This window comes from Lissotriton helveticus, chromosome 10 (genome assembly GCF_964261635.1).
Source record: "Lissotriton helveticus chromosome 10, aLisHel1.1, whole genome shotgun sequence".
NCBI lineage: Eukaryota > Metazoa > Chordata > Amphibia > Caudata > Salamandridae > Lissotriton > Lissotriton helveticus.
Window position 1 is genome coordinate 1,010,956,662 of NC_136071.1, and position 13,152 is coordinate 1,010,969,813.

Sequence of the window (13,152 nt, forward strand, 5' to 3'; positions counted from 1 at the left end):
CTTCTATCACCCCATTGCCATACTAAGTACTGACTACAAAATCCTGGGAAAAGTACTTGCCGAACAATATCCTCAACTACTGCCAGACTTAGTCCACCATGATCTTCGTCCCTGAGCAGAGCACCTCACAAAATATGCACCGCCTCTTTCACCTGTTGGACCAGGTACCCGCTGTTTCCCCTATGCTGCATACTTTATTCTCGACTTGGGAAAGGATTTTGACACCCAGGAATGGGATTACCTCTTCCAGGTGCTAGCCACACTAGGTGTAGGTGAGCGCTCCAGAAATATACATGATTACTATATACCACTTCCAAATCTAGAGTTTTAATGGGCTGGTTGGTCTCCCCAGCGTTCCCATTGGAGAGGGGCACCAGACAAGGGCTGTCACTTCTCACCTCTGTTCTTTTGCGCTCGCAATGGAGCCACTGGCTACCCGGCTCCCATTAGTGGAAGTGGCCTGGGGAATCCCTCTCAATGGCATGACCCATGTAGTTTCCCTTTATGCAGACTATCTGCTACTCTACATTCGACATGTTAAGGCAGACCTCTCTCCATCTTCACCACGTTACGTTCATTCACACACATGACAGGATTGCATGTCAACTGGGCAAAATCATGTGTGTTCTCCATAGAGGATTCTTTGCCTCTTATCGAGGTTTGGCTGAGTGGGTGTCAGATGGAATGGAAGGGTGATACCTTTCGATACCTGGGGATCCGTGTATATCATTCGTCTAGATGTCTTCGAATTCAACCTCCGGGAAATCTTCACAGCCCTGAAATCCCTGGTCCAATTTTGGAAATTGCTCACGCTAGCCCCAACAGGTAATATGGTCATATCTACAATGATCATGCTCCCTCATTTTCTTTGACATTTCTCCAACCTCCCTGCTCATTTTAGGCTTACTGTCTGGCAGCCCAGCTTCAGTGGATCTCCCAGTGGCTGGTGCAGCACAACCTGACAGATGTCAGCGCGGACACAGGCTACCTCACCCTCACAGACCTCCAGAGCTTTTTGCTTCCTAGGGCGGCCTCCTTGCTTACACCCGCCATATTTGGTGACCGTAGCACACACATGCATTCGGCAGACACTAGCCCTTACATGTCATATAGTCCTGTATGCCCGCTCTTCGCCCTACAGGGTCTTCCCCATTTTCTCAACTCTATCTCATCCAGAGACCTTTCACCCTAACACAACTGCTCTCTCACCAATGTAGGCGACCTATTTCTAGATGGCCAACTTCTTACCATGATAGCCTAATCAATGACTTTCCCTTCCCCAGATATGCCACCAGATATGGCACACCCTCCGCACTCAATGGTCTATAGGAGACACTGAACCTCCCATGCACTCAGTCATTCAGACTCTGTTCACTATGGGAACGGCACATCGCCTTATTACGGCTCTATAGGGGACACACAGGAGCTCCACTTGCGTCCCTCAGACACAAATGGGGTGCAGATATAGATCAGGCACTCCACAACTCTGAATGGGACAGATCCCTCTAACACCCATATAGAGTGTCCTGCAACACCCGATTTCAGAGTATACAATTCATTATACTCCATAGAGCTTGCCTTACACCCCACCAGCTTAACCACTTCTTCCTCGTTGCTCGTTTAGGCTGCCCGCCCTGCCTGGAGTTCTCAGGCAACCTCCAGGATATGCTATGGTCCTGTCCCGCCCTTTTCACTTGCTGACATGCAATTCACAAGACACTCTGTGAGGTGACACAGCTCCCTGATTAGCTACCTGGGAGACCTGCGCCCTGCACATATTTAAGCATGGAAAACGCATACTGGTTAGGGCACGCTTTGCAAGTCTATCACTGCTCCTCACTAAGCATGCTATCACCCTTAACTGGTGATCTCCAAGGCCTCCCAGGTTGGAATCATAGCATGGGGCTTGCAGCTGTGGGGGGTGGACGGGAGCGAGGCCTTATGCTTTGAGGAGGTCTGGCACATCAGTAGGTGCCCCATCTCCGCCGTGTGGGATACCGTACTCAAACATTTTTTCAGTATCACCCAAAATGACACCCTTACCTCCATGAATCATGCATGCTATCTCTCCAGAATTATAACCGCCTCTTCCCTGACTGGACCCCTGCGACACGCCCCCCATGGGTTCTCTCTCTCTTCCCCTATTCCCACCACTGTCAACATAGTCTAGCCATATTGGAATCAGTCGCCCGGAGATTGTCAATGCCCTGCTTCCAGCAGCGCCCTGGTCTCCCACCTCATTCCCGATTGCCTCCTGCCTTTACTACCTCATTTTGACACAAGGTCTGTCATATGGACGCTCCTGGACTTTTATGTATTTCTTGACCAGTCAGTGTTCATTATTTGTTGGAAAATTCAATAAAAATACTTGAAAAAAAGATGAGTGGTGAAGGCATAATACGTGTTGATAGTGGGGAGAGGGAATATAATGATTTCTTTGATGTGGGGGAAGATGGTCTGGAGGTAGGTCTTCCAATATTGGTGGCACGGAATCTACTAGTTCGGGGCAATTTGATTTGCAACTAGTGCAATCAGGATTCAGAGTTCAGAGTGTAACATTAAACGCTGTGTGTGGGAACACAAGGTTCCCATGCGTTTGCTTATGTGTTTTTTACTGTTCCTGGATGTGAGTGTGTCGTGTGCTTTTGTTTTTGAAGGAAGATGAGTTATCTGTGTCCGATGTGCGTATTGGTGAATGCATGGCCTATGCCTGAGGAATGGTCAAATAGGTATGTTTTCTAGAATGTGGGTGGTCCGGATGGAACTGTAGCAGTTCACAGTTGGGCAGACTGAGGGCAAGTTGTGAGTTGTTTCACTCACTGATGAAGATATGTCTTGCAATAAAGTAGTATCTCATTCCTGAGAACCTGCGCTCCTCTCTTCATACATATGTATGCATCACCTTAACAACAATGTACAGAAAAGAACAATGAAATAAATAGCAAACAGGAACCCAATGAAGATGGTGGAAATAAGGCGTAATGTGTGTAGCACTGTCGATACCAAAGGGCAATGGGACAGCTTAGTTTAAAATAGATAGAAATGGCCAACATAAAAGAAAAGTAACACAAATGTAATAAAATGTATGTTTGAAGGAGAATATTAGCTTCTGGGATAGAAAGGCGATATGCTTTAGCACTATGACACTAATTACATGTCAGAGCAGGTGGTAAATGTATGCGTAAAACCCTACAAGAATCGCGTGTTCCATTTGTTTTACGACCCAGAACAAAATGTGGTTGTATACAATAATTCCCCATTTCAGGAAGTTTCACTTGTAATTGGGCACAACTGGGGTGGAATTACTGCATGGTAATAGTAAATCACATGGGAAATTACTGTTACCCCAGTTCTGTCACACTCATAATCAGGGCATATATAGAGGAGCCAACCAGAATGTGTAGCAGTGGCGATAAGGTTAGCACAAGAAAGAGAGGAACCATAGAAAACATCCAGATGATGTGCTTGTACTGTTTGTGCAATGGATTTATTGGAAAAACTGAGGAATCTTGATCAAAGAATAAAGGAGCAAGATTAACTCAAACTCTGTATGTATTTTGTTTGAAAATGGGTAGTGATGTTATGTATTGTTTAGATCTTGATTATATTATGTGGAAGTTTGGTTATGTCTCTAATATGTTATGTTTGTTTTTATTTTGTAGATGTACATGAAACTGTTATTTTTAATTCATGACAAATTCATATGTGTGTCAGTCCTGAAGAAGGTGGAATTTATCAATCAACTGCACTGAAACACGTGAAGGGAATATCAAGAGACGATCTAAGAACACTGGGTGTCTTTATATGATAATAATTGAAAAAAGTAAGGACATTCAGTTACATTTAAAGTAGAGGTGTACATTCAAACACAGATTGACGTGTCTTATAAGAATCTTCCTTATTTTCTAAAATGTGTGATTTATGTTTTTTTATATACTTGTATTTTGAACACAGATTCCAGGATTAAAATATATATCTTTTTTCTAAGCTTTTGGGATAATCTATTGTGCCTTATTGTGGAATATGGGCTTAGGTATGTGACAATTGCGAGATTGAATGGTGTGAAGAGCTATTGGTGGTAAGTTTTAATAGATACTAAGGGGAGCACTTATGAACTTGAAGTACATTGGAGTGACATCTGCACAGAAAGGTGCATGAAGCTGAGAGGAAGAGACAACTGGGGAGAGCGGGGTGTGGTAAATAGAGTGAATAGTAGCAGACTAAGAACAGTTCCCTGTGCTACAGTGAAGCAGTGGAAAAAAGAAGACCAATCTATGAAAGCGAAAATGATGTGATCAAACCTATCAAAAGTTCATAGTGTCATGTACTGTGAAAATAGAGGTAGCCAGTAATGCAGTTTCAGGTGACTGCCTGTCAGAATTCAGACTGATCTGGAGAGGGGTATATGTGGGAATTCTGAAAAGACATGGACAAGCAACATGAAGAGCAGGCTCAGTACCTCACTGTTCTACTGTAATCTGGCCTTTCTGTTACAGGTCTCCGGAACCAGGTGGTGCAGTTCCACGTGCTTTGATGCAGCAATGTCAGGTGAAGGTGATCCGAGAAGCAAGCAAGGATTAAGCAGGCATAGACCGCAGTCAAAATAAGTCACACTGCTGCCCCGCTAGTGATCTCAAAGGGAAGTAGGGTTTATGGCTGGAGCGCAGCCATATATCCTTGGGTGTATCCAAGATGGCCACTGGTGTCACAAGGCTTGGAAGCTGTAGCAGGACTAGTGGCATGATTTGTGTCCTGCAATATATGTTATGCAAATCACAAGGGGGCAACAACAACCTGTGAGTCAGCCCAGCAAACCGGTGGGTCTCCCCTTGGTGTGGATGTTATAACACATTATTTTCTTACCACGGAAACAATTCTGGGTTCCATGTTTTTTTTCCAACACTTCGAATTAGATGAGTCACCTTTCTGTTTTTATCACGTGATCGCTCTATAAATACAATTGCTACAAGTTTACACTTTGAGCACTGCACCATTTTCACTTTGTTACATTCTGGCAAGTTTGTTTTACAAATATGATGATCAAAATGTAGCATTGATACATGAGAAACCATGCAGCCGTTTTGAGATACATTCAACGATTGAATAAATTCTGCCAGTAGATGTTTTATTAAACTACACCAATACATTTCTTGAGTGTTTAGACAAATATTTCCAAAGGAATCACAGTCTTTAACACATATCTTCTAGCGTTGCACCACCTCAGAGGCTGGACACGCAAGAATACTACAACTGTCCTATTAAAAGTATACAACTCTTTTAAAAAGTGTATTCCATGCAGTGGTAGCTGTCCCATTAGAGTATGGTGGGCAGGTCCCCATCACTTGCATGCAGTAATTTGCTAAATTGAAGGTTGTGAGAAATTGGGTTGTTGGTTGAAGTGGAGTGGTGACACTTGTTCAAAGAACAGTCACAATTACTGTCAGGGTGAACCACAAAATTCACTAAATTAACCTGTACTTAACCGTATGGTAACTTGGCACAACAGCAGTCAGGCTTAACTTAGAGGCAATGTGTAAAGTATTTATGCACCACACAAACAATAATAAAATGAACACACAACACAAGAAAAACCCCACACCAATTTAGAAAACTGTACATTTTAATAAATTGACATAAAAAATTACAAAAATCCAATTAATTGAACCAGTGTTATGCCTTTGTAAAGTTTAAGGTTAAAACTAGTACCTAAAAGAACAAAGCGCCAACTGTGGAAATCTAGTCGCGTAAGACCTGGTCAAAGTCGAAAAATATGGCAGACCACGATGAAGCGAAAGTCAGATACAAGAGGTAGTCCATACCTTCGGACTTCTAAGAAATTTTATCAAAAATGTTCTGAGAATGTAGAAGTTCAGCAGGGCAAGGCCGACCAGCGATGCATCTTGGGTGGAATGATGAGAAGGCTGGTCCTGATCTCCGCGGGTCCTCATCTCCTCTCAATTCTCAGAGCAGTTTCTAGCCAAAAATATCCCAAGATTTAGATTTTGGCTATCAGGACTCCTTTAGCACCACCCCAAGGGTCCACAAGAGGCACTCCTTGGGGGACTAACACTCACTCAGGCTGGCTCCTAGTTCAGGTTTAAGATGGTTGGAGACGTTTCTGTCCTTGAGGCTCTGATCAGGAGACCAGCCAACTAGCCCTTGGGGTCACTTTGGTAGCCCCAGGTTCAGCAGTAGAACAGGGCTCAAGTAGTGGGGCAGGCCTCTGTGGGTTCAGGCCAGACCTCAGGCAGCAACGCAGTCCTTTCAGGTGCAGCAAGGCAGTCCTCTGGAATGCACAGCAGGCCACACCAGCAGACATTCCACTAAGAGTCCCCCGCAGGTCCAGAAAGTGAGCTGAAGAGTGGGCATGAGGGTCCCATTTTTATACCTGGTGAAGGAGTTTCTATAGAACTCCCTTTGAAGTGTTTGAAGTTTCCTGCTTCCCTGCCATGGCTCCATGCTGGCTGCATGGACAATGCAGGGGTGCAAGTCCTTTGTGTGAAGGCACAGCACAGCCAATTCAGTTGAAAGTGGGTCGTGCCCAGGTCTGCCCCCTATGCTGCCAGATGAGGGCCTCTCCAGCACACCTAATTCCTCTAGTGTGTGGCTGTCGGGGAGGAATGAACAAATTCCAACTGCCAGCTACATCCAGTCATGTGACCCAGCAGCACGCTATAGGCACCAAATAGTTAGGGTAGGAAAATTCCGACTTTATAAAAGTGCCCTTTTTGAAATGTTGATTTAAATTCGGCCTCCATCATTTAAAAGGATTTTAAATTACAATTTCATGGATACCAATCATTAAAAGCTCACCTGTTCCCAATTAAACGTTAGTACTTATTACAAGTAGTAAGGCAACCCAATGTTATCCTATGGGAGAGAGAGGTAGGTCTCACAGAAATGAAAAAAACACATTTAAGAGTTTTTCACTACCAGGGGATATAAAACTTTAAAGCACATGTCCATGGGCTACCTAGGACCTATGTGGGGGTGATTTAGAGGCAATAAAAGGAGAGTTTAAGGCTCGACAATGGGGTTATATTGCCAAGTCGATTTGGCAGTCTAAAACTACTTTCAGGCTCCAATGGAAGTCCTGGGGCATATTGTAAAGTGCTACTTAAGTAGGTGGCACAATCAGTGCTGCAGGCCCACTATTAATTTACAGGCCCTTGGTATAGTGGTATACCATTTTACTAGGAACGTATATTTAAATTAAATATGCCATTCAGATGTAAGCCAATTTTACCATGTTTTAGGGAGCAAACATAAGCACTTTATCACCGGTTAGCAGTGGTCCTATAGTCAACAAAAACAAATTCAGCAAAATAGGAGGGGTAAAGGCAAAACATTTGGGGGTGAGCCTGAAAAGAGAGACACGCCCAACAATGGCCATCACCTTGGTAATGACTGTCTTGCAAATGAACATTGCATGTAGAAGAAGAGCATCAGGTACACTGTGACACACAAACATTTACCAAAGTCTGACAACTTAATCTAAGAAAACACAGTAGAGTAACACAGCACCAGACTAGGCAGGGTTGGAGAGAGTGGAACCCCAGGCAGTCTGGGGCATAGAAGAAGGCAGCAGTTAGGAAATGTGTGTGAGTAACACCTTCAGTTACAGGTCACCAGGGGAAGCATCACCATAGGTTGTGCACCCATGTGTAACTCTGAGTCTAGCACCTTTAGTTGCTGTATGGACTCCCATCCCTCTTCCTAGTTCTCACTTGTACTTACAACCCTTACCTTTATTTTGTTTTTCCTTTCTCCATCCATTTAGCTCTGGGTTTTTCCTCTGTTTCTGTAGTCATTGTTTTTCATTTTTTGTGCTCTGGTTTCAGAGTTCCTACTTATGTAAGCTTTATCAGTCCCATTTTCATTATGTAGGTTGATATCAGCATCTTACCAGGGCATAGCCAGGCGCAGTGCATCAATTGGGGCATTGGGGCGTAGCCCCACTGAGCCACATAGACGCACCGTCACTCAAGCGCAATCTCGCTGAATAAATTATTACACGCCCGACTGAAAATGCGCTGCTGAAGCCAGGTGGAGGGGGAGGGGCTGGGCTGCAGCAGCTGAGTGACAGTCCAGACTCAGCTGCCTGCAGCAGTAGAGACAGTGCATTTTTGGGCTAGGACCAGCCCGAACATACGCACAACAATCTTCCCATTATGAGGGAGTCAGGGACCCATGGGGGGGCTGCTTCATACAGCAGCGCCAGGGCTGCAGACCCCGGGTCTCTATATGGGCGAAAAGTAACTGTGCCCCCCTAGTCAATCCTGGCGCTGCATGCAGGGCCAGGATTGGCTGGTCCACTGCGCAGAAGGGCAGGCAAAATGAGGCAATCCATTTATTGGGTGCCGCACTGCGGGGTGGTGGCACTGCCGCAGCCGCACTTTTGTATGGCCAATCACTGCGTGACTTCATGTGAAGCCATGCAGTGATTGGTCATTTTCGGGTGGTGACGACAATCATTCTGATGCGGTGGAGTGTGCCTCTCTAGAACATTCCACGACCTCCTTTCCCGAGAGTCAGACTCCGGAATCGTGGAGGAGAGTTTGCAGATGCTCCCCGGACAACTTGCGCGGACTCCATTCTAGAAGAAACAGGAATGGAGGACGAGGAAGCGTAGGTAAGTATATTTTTGATTTATGTTTCATTACTACATTTGAATCTATAATTTTGAAAATAAAGTCAGTTATTTATCACGAACTGCACGAACTAATTTGACACGGTTATTCGTTGTGTGTCACTGTTTAAGAAAGGACGCACTGTGAAGATGGATTTTAATCTCGAGCTATGAGCTGGAGCCTCCGAGAACTAGTGCCGTTTGTCACATCAGAAGATCACCATACTAGTTGCCAAAGTGCAATGAGAATGGTAGAAACTTCAAAACATTCCCTCTGCTCCTTTCAGAGCCCTTCGCATGGGCATCCGCAGAAATGTTTCCGGGGGGGCGGGGGGGGGCAACATTTTAACTTTAACCATACTCCAACAGGATTGAGCACAAGTATTAAATACATTAAAAAAATCTAATACAACAAAGAGCTTAAATAAACAAAGAAACCCACAGGGGGAAGAGAAAACCTGGCAACTACAATAAAACAGAGGAAAAAAATAAAAATGGCCAGTAAAACAAAAAACAAAACCTAAATCAGGTTGATGTGGTTCTAGAGCTTGGGTACTCTCTCGGGGGCCAAATTTACAGTGTGGTTTGTGGCCGGGGGCCACACCGATGGGGGCAGGGTCAGTGGGGGAGGGGGCTGGGCTAGAGCAACAAAAAAAACTATGACCATGAGGTTGAACACATGCCCCTGCAGCGGACGCCTTCGTCCAATGAGCCACCATACCCAGCATACACACATCTTTCTTTCTCTCTCTCTATCTCTCCCTCTCTCTCCCTGTCTCCCTCCCTCTCTCCCTCTGTTTCCCTCTCTCTCTCTCTCCCTCTCTCTCTCTCTGTCTCCCTCCCTCTCTCTCCATGTTTATCTCCCTCTCTCTCCCTCTGTCTCCATCCCTGTCTCCCTCCCTCCCTCCCTCTGTCTACCTCCCTCTGTCGCCCTCCTCCCTCTGTCTGTCTCCCTCTGTCTACCTCTGTCTGTCTCCCTCTCTCTGTCTCCCTCCCTCTCTCTGTCTCCCTCCTTCTCTCTCCCTCTGTCACCCTCTGCATCTCCCTGTCTCTATCTGTCTGTCTGTCCCTGTCTCTGTCTGTCACTGTGTCTATCTGTCCCTGTCTGTCCCTGTTTCCCTCCCTCTGTCTCCCTCTCCATCTGTCTGCCCCTGTCTCTGCCTCCATCTGTCTCTGTCTGTATCTCTCTGTCTGTCTCTGTCTCCCTCCCTCTCTCTCTCCCTCCCTCTCTGTCTCACTCTCTCTGTCTCCCTCTCTCTCTCCCTCTCGGTCTCCCTCTGTCTCTCTCTCCCTATCTCTCTCTCCCTGTTTCCCTCCCTCTCTCTCCCTCTCTCTCCCTCCCTCCCTCTGTCTGTCTACCTCCCTCTGTCGCCCTCCTCCCTCTGTCTGTCTCCCTCTGTCTCCCTCCCTCTGTCTCCCTCCCTCTGTCTGTCACCCTCTGTCTGTCTCCCTCTATCTGTCTCTCTCCCTCTGTCTGTCTCCCTCCCTCTGTCTCCTTCTCTCTGTCTCCCTCTCTCTCTGTCTCCCTCCCTCTGTCTCCCTCTCTATCTGTCTCCCTCCCTCCCTCTGTCTGACTCCCTCCCTCCCTCCGTCTCCCTCTCTCCCTCTGTCTCCCTCAGTCTCCCTCCCTCTGTCTCCCTCCTTCTGTCTCGCTCCCTCCCTTTGTCTCCCTCCCTCTGTCTCCCTCCCTCCCTCTGTCTCCCTCCCCCCCTCTGTCTCCCTCCCTCTGTCTGTCTCCCTCCCTCTGTCTGTCTCCCTCCCTCTCTCTCTCTGTCTCCCTCTCTCTCTCTCTCTCTCTGTCTCCCTCTCTCTCTCTCTCTGTCTCCCTCTCTCTCTCTCTCTCTCTCTCTCTGTCTGTCTCCCTCTCCCTCTCTCTCTGTCTCCCTCCCTCTCTCTCCCTCTGTCACCCTCTGTCTCCCTCCCTCTCCCTCCTTCTGTCTCCCTGTCTCTATCTGTCTGTCTGTCCCTGTCTCTACCTGTCCCTGTTTCCCTCGGTTGTATGACATAATATCGACAGACAGAATATCTACATACAAAAATATCGACACAAAAATATCGAAATCAAAAATATCGGAGTCATATCTTCATAAAGGTAAGTACAAAAATATCGATAAATTAATATCGTGGTACAAAAATATCGAAATTAAAAATATCGTTTTTTTAAATGTATTAATAATAATGTAAAAATAATGTTAAAATACATATAATTTAACAAATATTAAATAAAAACATTAAAACATAATTAAAAAATTAAAAGTAATACATATACATTTAAAATAAATTAAAAACTGAATAATTTAATGTAATTTTATTTTTTTTAATTTCATTTAATTGATTTAAATTAAATTTAAATTTATTTTATTTTTACCCTGTACGCCTGTACCCCAAAAACCCAAAACTGACCCTGAACCCTAAAAATACCCCTGTACCCCAAAAACCCAAAACTGACCCTGAACCCTAAAAATACCCCTTTACCCAAAAACTGAAAACTGACCCTGAACCCTAAAAATACCCCTTTACCCAAGAACTGAAAACTGACCCTGAACCCTAAAAATACCCCTTTACCCAAAAACTGAAAACTGACCCTGAACCCCAAAAATACCCCTTCACCCAAAAACTGAAAACTGACCCTGAACCCTAAAAATACCCCTTTACCCAAAAACTGAAAACTGACCCTGAACCCTAAAAATACCCCTTCACCCAAAAACTGAAAACTGACCCTGAACCCTAAAAATACCCCTTTACCCAAAAACTGAAAACTGACCCTGAACCCTAAAAATACCCCTTTACCCAAAAACTGAAAACTGACCCTGAACCCTAAAAATACCCCTTTACCCAAAAACTGAAAACTGACCCTGAACCCCAAAAATACCCCTTTACCCAAGAACTGAAAACTGACCCTGAACCCTAAAAATACTCCTTTACCCAAAATTAATTAACATTATTTAATTACCAATTAATTATTAATTAACAATAACAATAAAGTAAATATATTAGCACATTAGCTATAATTAATTTAATTTACTAATTAATATTAATTGTTCCCGAATAATTAATTAACAATAACAAAAAAGTATATATATTAAAAAATTACTCTAAATAATGTAATTAACTAATTAATATTAATTAATTACCAATTAATTATTAATTAAAAATATGTACAAAATTATATTAATGAATTAACTAATTAATATTAATTAATTACCAATTAATTATTAATTAAAAATATGTACAAAATTATATTAATTAATTAACTAATTAATATTAATTAATTACCAATTAATTATTAATTAAAAATATTTACAAACATATATTAACTAATTATCTAATTAATACTAATTAATTACCAATTAATTATTAATTAAAATATGTACAAAAGTATATTAATTAATTAACTAATTAATATTAATTAATTACCAATTAATTATTAATTAAAAATATTTACAAACATATATTAATTAATTAATTATTATTAAATTACTTCCCACCCTATTCCCCTATAAACCCACAACCCGCTCTAATACTAAAACGCTAAATGTTAACAAAATTACTAATTTTCAAACATACATTTCTAAACATATTTAGCAAACATATAAACAACAAATAAAATACATAACACTAAACAACAAAATTTCGATATTACTAACATACATACCTTAATCTCGATATTCTGTCTGTCGATATTATGGCACATCGATATACTATACCATCGATATTAAAACATCAATATTATTGTATATCGATATTTTAATTTCGATATTTTGTCTGACTACCGTTTCCCTCCCTTTGTCTCCCTCTCCAACTGTCTGCCCCTGTCTCTGCCTCCATCTGTCTGTCTGTGTCTCCTCTGTCTGTCTCTGTCTCCCTCCCTCTCTCTCCCTCCCTCTCTGTCTCACTCTCTCTGTCTCCCTCTCGCTCTCCCTCTCTGTCTCTCTCTGTCTCTCTCTCCCTCTCTCTCTCTCCCTGTCCCCCTCCCTCCCTCTGTCTGTCTCCCTCCCTCTGTCACCCTCCTCCCTTTGTCTGTCTCCCTCTGTCTGTCTCCCTCCTTCTGTCTCCCCTGTCTGTCGCCCTCCCTCTGTCTGTCTCCCTCCCTCTGTCTGTCTCCCTCCCTCTGTCTGCCTCCCTCCCTCTGTCTGCCTCCCTCCCTCTGTCTGTCTCCCTCCCTCTGTCTGTCTCCCTCCCTCTGTCTCCTTCTCTCTGTCTCCTTCCCTCTGTCTCCCTCTCTCTCTCCCTGTCCCCCTCCCTCCCTCTGTCTGTCTCCCTCCCTCTGTCACCCTCCTCCCTTTGTCTGTCTCCCTATGTCTGTCTCCCTCCTTCTGTCTCCCCTGTCTGTCGCCCTCCCTCTGTCTGTCTCCCTCCCTCTGTCTGTCTCCCTCCCTCTGTCTGTCTCCCTCCCTCTGTCTGTCTCCTTCCCTCTGTCTGTCTCCCTCCCTCTGTCTCCCTCCCTCTGTCTCCCTCCCTCTGTCTCCCTCCCTCCCTCTGTCTCCCTCCCTCCCCTGTCTCCCTCCCTCTGTCTGTCTCCC